This window comes from Drosophila rhopaloa, unplaced genomic scaffold (assembly GCF_018152115.1).
Source record: "Drosophila rhopaloa isolate 14029-0021.01 unplaced genomic scaffold, ASM1815211v1 contig_69, whole genome shotgun sequence".
Taxonomy (NCBI): domain Eukaryota; kingdom Metazoa; phylum Arthropoda; class Insecta; order Diptera; family Drosophilidae; genus Drosophila; species Drosophila rhopaloa.
The window spans coordinates 648,012-656,850 of NW_025335166.1; positions in this window are offsets into that span (position 1 = coordinate 648,012).

An 8,839-nucleotide genomic window follows, 5' to 3' on the forward strand; every position below is an offset into this window, starting at 1 on the left:
AGTAATGAGATCTGTATGGATTGGAACGGAATAAATTCAATTTAAAACAAGAAAGGAAAGCTAACTTCGGGCGGAGCCGAAGTTGATATACCCTTGCAGAATACTCTGTAAATTATATTCTCCAAAATTATTCATATGATGCATTCTTAATACTCATAAAAATCCCAACTTCCTAACTTTAAAAACACCAAAGTTATGACATTTCCAATCGTTCAGTTATATGTCAGCTATAGGATATAATCGGCCGATCCTTATGAAATTTGGTAGGTCGGATTGGCTAGCCAAATATAACACCCATAGAAAATGCTGACTTCCTAACTTTACAAACACCAAAGTTATGGCATTTCCGATCAATCAGTTATATGGCAGCTATAGGATATAGTCGGCCGATCCTTATGAAATTCGGCATGTCGGATTGATTAGCCAAATACAAAACCCATAGAAAATCCCAACTTCCTAACTTTACAAACACCAAAGTTATGGCATTTCCGATCGTTCAGTTATATGGCAGCTATAGGATATAGTCGGCCGATCCCGGCCGTTCCGACTTATATACTGCGTGCAAAGGAAAGAAGGGTGTGTGCAAAGTTTCAATTCGATATCTTTAAAACTGAGAGACTAGTTCGCGTAGAAACAGACAGACGGACGGACAGACAGACGGACAGACGGACAGACGGACAGACGGACAGACGGACAGACGGACAGACGGACATGACTATATCAACTCAGGAGGTGATCCTGATCAAGAATATATATACTTTATAGGGTCGGAGATGTCTCCTTCACTGCGTTGCACACTTTTGACCAAAATTATAATACCCTCTGCAAGGGTATAACAAGAGAGAACGCTATAGTCGAGTGCCTCGACTATTAGATACCCGTTACTCAGCTAAACAACTTAATATAAATATGCCTTCTTGTATGTTTTTCGCCGCTCGAATTAGCACCTTGGCCAGCTGTTCCAAAGTCATCCGTTAGATGGCGCTACGGGCCATGAAAGGCGGAAATGTGAGGCGCTAGCCAGGCCTAAGCGTTTAATGGGGTTTTGGGCGTTAGAGTGGGCGTGGCAAACTTTATTAGGCCAATCGATAGGTATTGACTAAATAAATACATATTAATTAAAATTTTCATAATAGCATCAAAACTGTGGCCACAGCTTGTGTTTGTGGGCGTCAGAGGGGGCGTGGCACCATTTTGAAACAAACTTGCGCTGCGTAGGAACTCCTAAAATCTACATGCAAAATGCCAATCTTCTAGCTTTTATAGTTTCCGAGATCTCAGCGTTCATACGGACGGACAGACGGACAGACAGACAGACAGACGGACATGGCTATATCGACTCGGCTAGTGACCCTGATCAAGAATATATATACTTTATAGGGTCGGAAACGCTTCCTTCTACCTGTTACATACTTTTGCACGAATACAATATACCCTTTTACTCTACGAGTAAAGGGTATAAATACATGTCCATTTGATTCACTTGGGGAAATATTTTCCACTGCATATATAGAGAACCAATTGGATTCAAATTACACGAAAAGCTTGACAGTGGAATTCATTAAAAACAAGAAAGGAAAGCTAACTTCGGGCGGAGCCGAAGTTGATATCTCCTTGCAGAATACTCTGTAAATTATATTCTCCAAAATTATTCATATGATGCATTCTTAATACTCATAAAAAAATCCCAACTTCCTAACTTTAAAAACACCAAAGTTATTGCATTTCCGATCAATCAGTTATATGGCAGCTATAGGATATAGTCGGCCGATCCTTATGAAATTCGGCATGTCGGATTGATTAGCCAAATATAAAACCCATAGAAAATCCCAACATTCTAACTTTACAAACACCAAAGTTATGGCATTTCCGATCAATCAGTTATATGGAAGCTATAGGATATAGTCGGCCGATCCTTATGAAATTCGGCATGTCGGATTGATTAGCCAAATACAAAACCCATAGAAAATCCCAACTTCCTAACTTTACAAACACCAAAGTTATGGCATTTCCGATCGTTCAGTTATATGGCAGCTATAGGATATAGTCGGCCGATCCTTAGTGAAATTCGGCATGTCGGATTGATTAGCCAAATACAAAACCCATAGAAAATCCCAACTTCCTTACTTTACAAACACCAAAGTTATGGCATTTCCGATCGTTCAGTTATATGGCAGCTATAGGATATAGTCGGCCGATCCCGGCCGTTCCGACTTATATACTGCGTGCAAAGGAAAGAAGGGTGTGTGCAAAGTTTCAGTTCGATATCTTTAAAACTGAGAGACTAGTTCGCGTAGAAACAGACAGACGGACAGACAGACGGACAGACGGACAGACGGACAGACGGACAGACGGACAGACGGACAGACGGACATGGCTATATCAACTCAGGAGGTGATCCTGATCAAGAATATATATACTTTATAGGGTCGGAGATGTCTCCTTCACTGCGTGTCTCCTTCACTGCACACTTTTGACCAAAATTATAATACCCTCTGCAAGGGTATAAATATGACCTTGAGGGAATTTCTTCCTCTACTGTGATTGAGAAATAATTTTAGTCAATTTTTTTTAAAAAACCGGGTAGTAATGGAATTCCATGCAAATGTAGGAAATTTTATTGATCAAGTGCTTAATGGAATGAGCATTAAAACGACGATCACATGATAAAATGAAAAATATTAGTAAAATGTAAGTGTTTAATGAAATATTTGTTTAATGTGATTTGTCTTTGTGTATATGTGCTTTTGTAGAGTTGTATGTTTAACAATTTTAACCCAGCATTTTTCGTGTTTCGTGGAACAAAAGTAGGTGGGATTGTGCCGGATAATAAAAACTATTAACGCAGTTTTGTTCTTGCATTTATTTACAATACGATGACATAATCCTTTTTTGCTCGTTTTTGGTCCATTTAAAAAAAAAAAATTTTTGCTAGACAACATAGACCTATGTTATGGAGAAATGCTAGAGTATTGGCTGGCACATGGACGCGAAACCGAAAGCCTCTACAACTTTGTGTTGCAGCATCGAAATGGAAACTTAAAGAAAAACATAGAGGATCCTTTGAAAAAGAGGATTAAGAACTTTGTTGCTTATGTGGATGCTGGAATAAAAAAATGCTCTCGGATAGTTCCAAGGTATAAGGTGCAGAAAGAAAGTTTTCTTGCATTACGTTTTCAAGCGAAATTTCAGCCATCAGACTATATTAAAGATATAATGATGATGAAGATGACTTGGATACATTTGAATGTAACGATGGGAATAGGCATCGTTACATTAAAATGTATCCAAGTCATCTTTTGATTTAGATGTTGTGATTAAAAATTAATTAAGTAAATATATTATAATTTTTATACCCTTGCAGAGGGTATTATAATTTCAGTCAAAAGTTTGCAACTCAGTAAGGGAGACATTTCCGACCCTTAAAGTATATACATATATTCTTGACCAACATCACCAGGAAAGTCGATCTAGCCATGTCCGTCTGTCTGTCCGACTGTCCGTCCGTCCGTTTCTACGCAAACTAGTCTCTCAGTTTTAAAGATATCGAATTGAAACTTTGCACACACCCTTCTTTTTCTTTGCACGCAGTATATATGTCGGAACGGCCGGGATCGGCCGACTATTTCCTATAGCTGCCATATAACTGATTGATCGGAAAATGCCATAACTTTGGTGTTTGTAAAGTTAGGAAGCTGGGATTTCCTATGGGCTTTATTTTTGGTCAATCAATCCGACCTACCAAATCTCATTAGGATCGGCCGACTATATCCTATAGCTGCCATATAACTGATTGATCGGAAATGTAATTACTTTGGTGTTTGTTAAGTTAGGAAGTTGGGATTTTCTATGGGCTTTATTTTTGGCCAATCAATCCGACCTATTAATATAAGGATCGGCCGACTATATCCTAAAGATGCCATATAACTGAACGATTGGAAATGCCATAACTTTGGTGTTTTTAAAGGTAGGAAGTTGGGATTTTTTATGAGTATTAAGAATGCATCATATGAATAATTTTGGAGAATATAATTTACAGAGTATTCTGCAAGGGTGTATCAACTTCGGCTTTAGCTTTCCTTTCTTGTTTTTTTTTAGTTTAACATATGGATTTAATTTATCGTCGATCAACCAACTAAATGATTATAATACGTTGAGAGTAATAAGGAACAAATAACGTGAAAACATAACAGAGAAGAGATTAACCAATTTTAAAACAAATTAACAGAATATGGTTAATGCTTAAGGACTTGAGGAACATGTCATCCTCTTGTCCAGAGATCGGCCTTCGCTTCAGTTCTTCGCCTACACGTCGGGTTGGCCAGGGAAGCTGCTAGGTGGCTGGTGTGGTTTTGAGTGGTGTAATGGGCAGCGAGGACGATCGTTGTTACCGATTCCTCGTAAAGTGAACTTGATTCAAAAGGACATGTAGCTGCAATTTTTTATCGGTAAATGTGCCCTTTCCAGGTGAGCCGCTTGTCCAGGAACAGACCCATGATGCCTAAAGTACAGCGCCTGGGGTGATTTTGCCATATTGGGATTGTAGTGAATCTTCTTGCAGAGGGTATTTTAATTTGGTAAAATGTGCACGCAGGAAGGAGTCTCCAACCTATAGTGTACAATATATAATTCTTGATCAGCATCACCGGAGTCGTTCCTCTGTAGTGTTAAAAATTTTAAAGCTATCTGCTTGAAAATTTCCCAAAAGTTGTCTTTCTATTGCAGGTAGTATATAAGTCGGAACGGTCCTGATTGGGCGACTATATCATATAGATCCCATAGAAACAATCGGAAAAAAAACTCCAAAAAATAATAATGTTGTTGTTTTTAATTTTTTTTTTGCTCTTTGGGACTTGGAATTATTTAAATATTATTGAATTACGGTTTTAATTAAATTAAAATCGGACAACAATCTTATATAGCTTCCATAAAAATCGACATAGCTTCTTTGATTTTAGTAATATAGGCATATAAAGCGAAATGTAGTCGATTATTATTAACTGCAAGGGTATATAAACTTCGGCTTGCCGGTGTTTGCTTCCTTTCTTGTTGTTTTATATTTTATTTCTGATTCATCATTCAAGATCCATTGTGGTCGATGGATAGGCTATCCCCTGCCTCCATTTATCTTTTTTCGGAATACGCTTATGCGAATGACGGTTTTATTATTGCGCCACCTTCTTCAATGTGCATAGTAGCTTAATGATATATTTGAAGGGAAGTATATATGTATTTATTTCCTAGTAAAAGTCAATCCTTAACGGTTGATGAATAAGCCGGTATCAAAGAATCGACTCAAAGCGAAGTCAAAACGCCGTATATAGCATTTAGAACAACATTGTTGAATTCAAATAATTTGTCTAAAAAACAAAACTTGCGTTCATCTTTTAATAGATCATCTCCAATAGATTTTGCTGTGCAATAATTCGAAAACCAAACAATTTTACTGGCTCCAAGTTTCCGTTAAAATTACTCGTACTACACGTAATATCAGTCAGAATAAATTAATTGATTAAAGGTAAAAGTACGATTTTATACCCTTGAAGAGGGTATTTTAATTTCAGTCAAACGCAGTGAAGGAGACATTTCCGACCCTATAAAGTATATATATTCTTGATCATCATCACTAAGAGAGTCGATCTTGCCATGACCGTCTGTCCGTCCGTTTCTACGCAAACTAGTCGTTTAGTTTTAAAGCTATCTGCTTGAAACTTTCACAAAAATTGTCTTTCTATTGCAGGTAGTTTATATGTCGGATCGAGCCGGATCAGGCTCCCATAGGAACAATCGGAAAAAAAATGTAAAAAGTATAACTTTTTAATAACTTAATTTTTTTTGTTCTTTGGGATTTGGTAATATTTAAATACCATAGAATTCCGGTTTTAATAAAATTAAAATCGGACATCTATATCATGTAACTCCCATAGAAAAATCCAAAAATTATAAAAATTCACAATTAAAAACAAATTTATTTTGCTGTTTTTCTATTTACCAAAATATTCCTTTGAGATATAGTAATTATATACTATATCAGAATTAGGCTTTTAGTGTTATCAAAATCGGACAACAATATCATATAGCTGCCATAGAAACGATGGCAAAATGCAGCCCAAAATCGACATAGTAATGTTTTTAGTAATATACATATGTAGGTGTAGAAATGGAAATGTAGTCGTTTTGTAATAACTGCAAGGGTATATAAACTTCGGCTTGCCGATGTTTATTTCTTTCTTGTTTTTCTTAGTGGTTGGTGGCCCAACACAAGGTCACAAAACTTCAGGAATCCTTGGCACCACTGCTGCAAAAAATTATCTGTTTCAAAAAAAATAAGGCAATTTCTTTAGAAGATTATGGTCCACTTTTGAATTATATTTTTGAAAAAGAATGTCCAAGGCGCAAATATGTGTAGTTTTTTAATACCAAACAGCATTTCTAAAAACAATACTTGACTAGCCCGAGCCAATGAAATGGGCTTTTCATGTCATTCATGAAAACAAACATGCAAAACTTTATACAAAATCAAAATATATTGATACAGATGCTTGCATCTCAGCAGTCAAAATAAAACATATCTTGTCTACGACTATCCATGTGGAATGCCTACGGCGTTTTAGTGTATAAGCTCAAAATAACTAAATTTTTCAATGAAAATCACATAGATGTTATGCTGCCGACAGAAACACATCTGAAAAGCAAATACAACTTTTAAATGAAGGGTTACACTCTCTACTGCACAGATAATCCGGAGGAGCCAGAATCTGAATTTAGGGACCACTACATTCACAAAAACATTCAAAATTAATAAAGCCCACTTTCTTCTATCCGCTCAACTTTTTAGTATCTGAAGGAACGAACTTCTACGACTCGGGGATCGTTTTATAGCAAGAAAAGGCAACTATATAACTCTATTTGAGTAACAAATACTGTTTCCCCTGGAAGCCATACATATTGGCCAGCAGATCTCGGAAGGCTTTCACATTTGCCGGTGTGAATTACTCTTCTTCAAAGCCGAGACTTAATTGAGGCTTAAGCATTTCAACATCGAGGCCTATATCGGTTGCTCTGATAATGCTCTGGAAAATGTACTCACAGTCGCTCGAGATGATCAAGTCGAGCAAAAGCCCAACTAGGTGATCATCTAATGGTAGACTGGCGTTTAAAAATAAACGAACAAAAGTGTAATCACAAACCATTACTCTCACAGACAATCGTGTCCTCCACTTACCTCACGGCGTCCACCTCAACAGGCGTCTAACTCATTTAATGCCATGCATCTTTATTGGATTATTAACGCTTGATCACCCCTATGCCTCCAATTTCACTGTCAAGCCAATTTGGACCTTCGGCTTTCAGCTGAGGGGGAACACGAACATCAGCAACATCGACATCATACAACACCCCATGGTTCAGTCGCTCAAAGCTTATTTCGTACTAGAACATTTAACATCGACACTGCTCCTTAACTAGCTAGGATATTCCAAAAATTTAAGCGCAGTATTTTAGAGAAACACTTAATTTATTAAAGGAACGAAAAACCATATTCTTAAATATTAAAGCTAACCAATAATTCCAATAAAAACAAAAAATGGGCTAATTCGTACCCCAAAGCTTATTTCGTACGAGGGAATAAAAATGTAATAACAATTTAATTTCTTAAATTTAATATTTTGTTGCGCCTCCCTTCTGACGGCTTTTAATCTGGTTCCCCTGGAACTTTCTGCAGGATTTTGGTTCCATTCATTTTTATTGGAAATCGTTCTCTTTCCAATCACCTGGTCCAAAATTTCCCATTTTCGATAAGATTAAGATCCGGTGATTGTGCTGGCGTATTGATTACGTGGGGGCAGTTCCATATTAGAGTCGTTGGGGTCGTTATCTTAGTAATAATGAAATCGAAACCGCAGAAACAACCAAAAAGTTGTTCGAATCCCTGGGAAACAGATTAAAAGCCGTCAATAAGCAGAAGGGAGGCGCAGCAAAATATTAAATTTAAGAAATTAAATTGTTATTACATTTTAAGTCCCTTGTACGAAATAGGCCTTGGGGTACAAATTAGCCCAATTTTTGTTTATAATTATGGTTGGCTTCAATGTTTAAGAGTATGGGTTTTTGTTCCTTTAATAATTTAAGTGTATCTCTAAAATACTGCGTTGAATATCCTTGCTATCCTTGCAGTTTCGATTTTAAATTTCAGTTTATTCTTGTACGAAATAAGCTTTGAGCGACTATATATACTTTTTGCGAAGTTTCATTCCAATAACTATAGAACTGAGGATCTAGATTGCGTATGAACGGACAGACAAACGGACGGACAAGACTAGTTCGACTCGTCTGGTGACGAGTATATATGTCAAAGATAAATATACTTTATAGGGTCGGAATGGCGATCTTCACTGCGTTACAAACGTTTGACTGAAATTAGAATACCCTCTGCAAGGGTATAAAACACCAGCTTACGTAGCCTTGCCACTGAACTATCGCCACTTTACCCGCTTAGTTGATAATTGGATTGGTTTCCATGATTTTAAAGAGTTGTTTCTCCATTTGCACTCACTGCATGGATGCAGTGGCTTTCCACAGTCCGATTCAGGTGCTTCATCTGCTCCTTGGTTAGCGTGCCTGTCAGTGAGACTGCACATACGCATATCTGCTACCGGATGTGCGTGCGAGGGCCATTTATGACTTTTCATTGGGACAGTGGCGCTTGGGGGAGTTTTCAGCGAGGGGTGGGGGGATGGAGGGGGTCGAGGACGCGGGGACACGACAGCGATGGGGCAATTCAAATGAATTTTTGCGCTCGCTCCGCAACGTTTTTAATTGAAAAACATTTTCGTTTTGG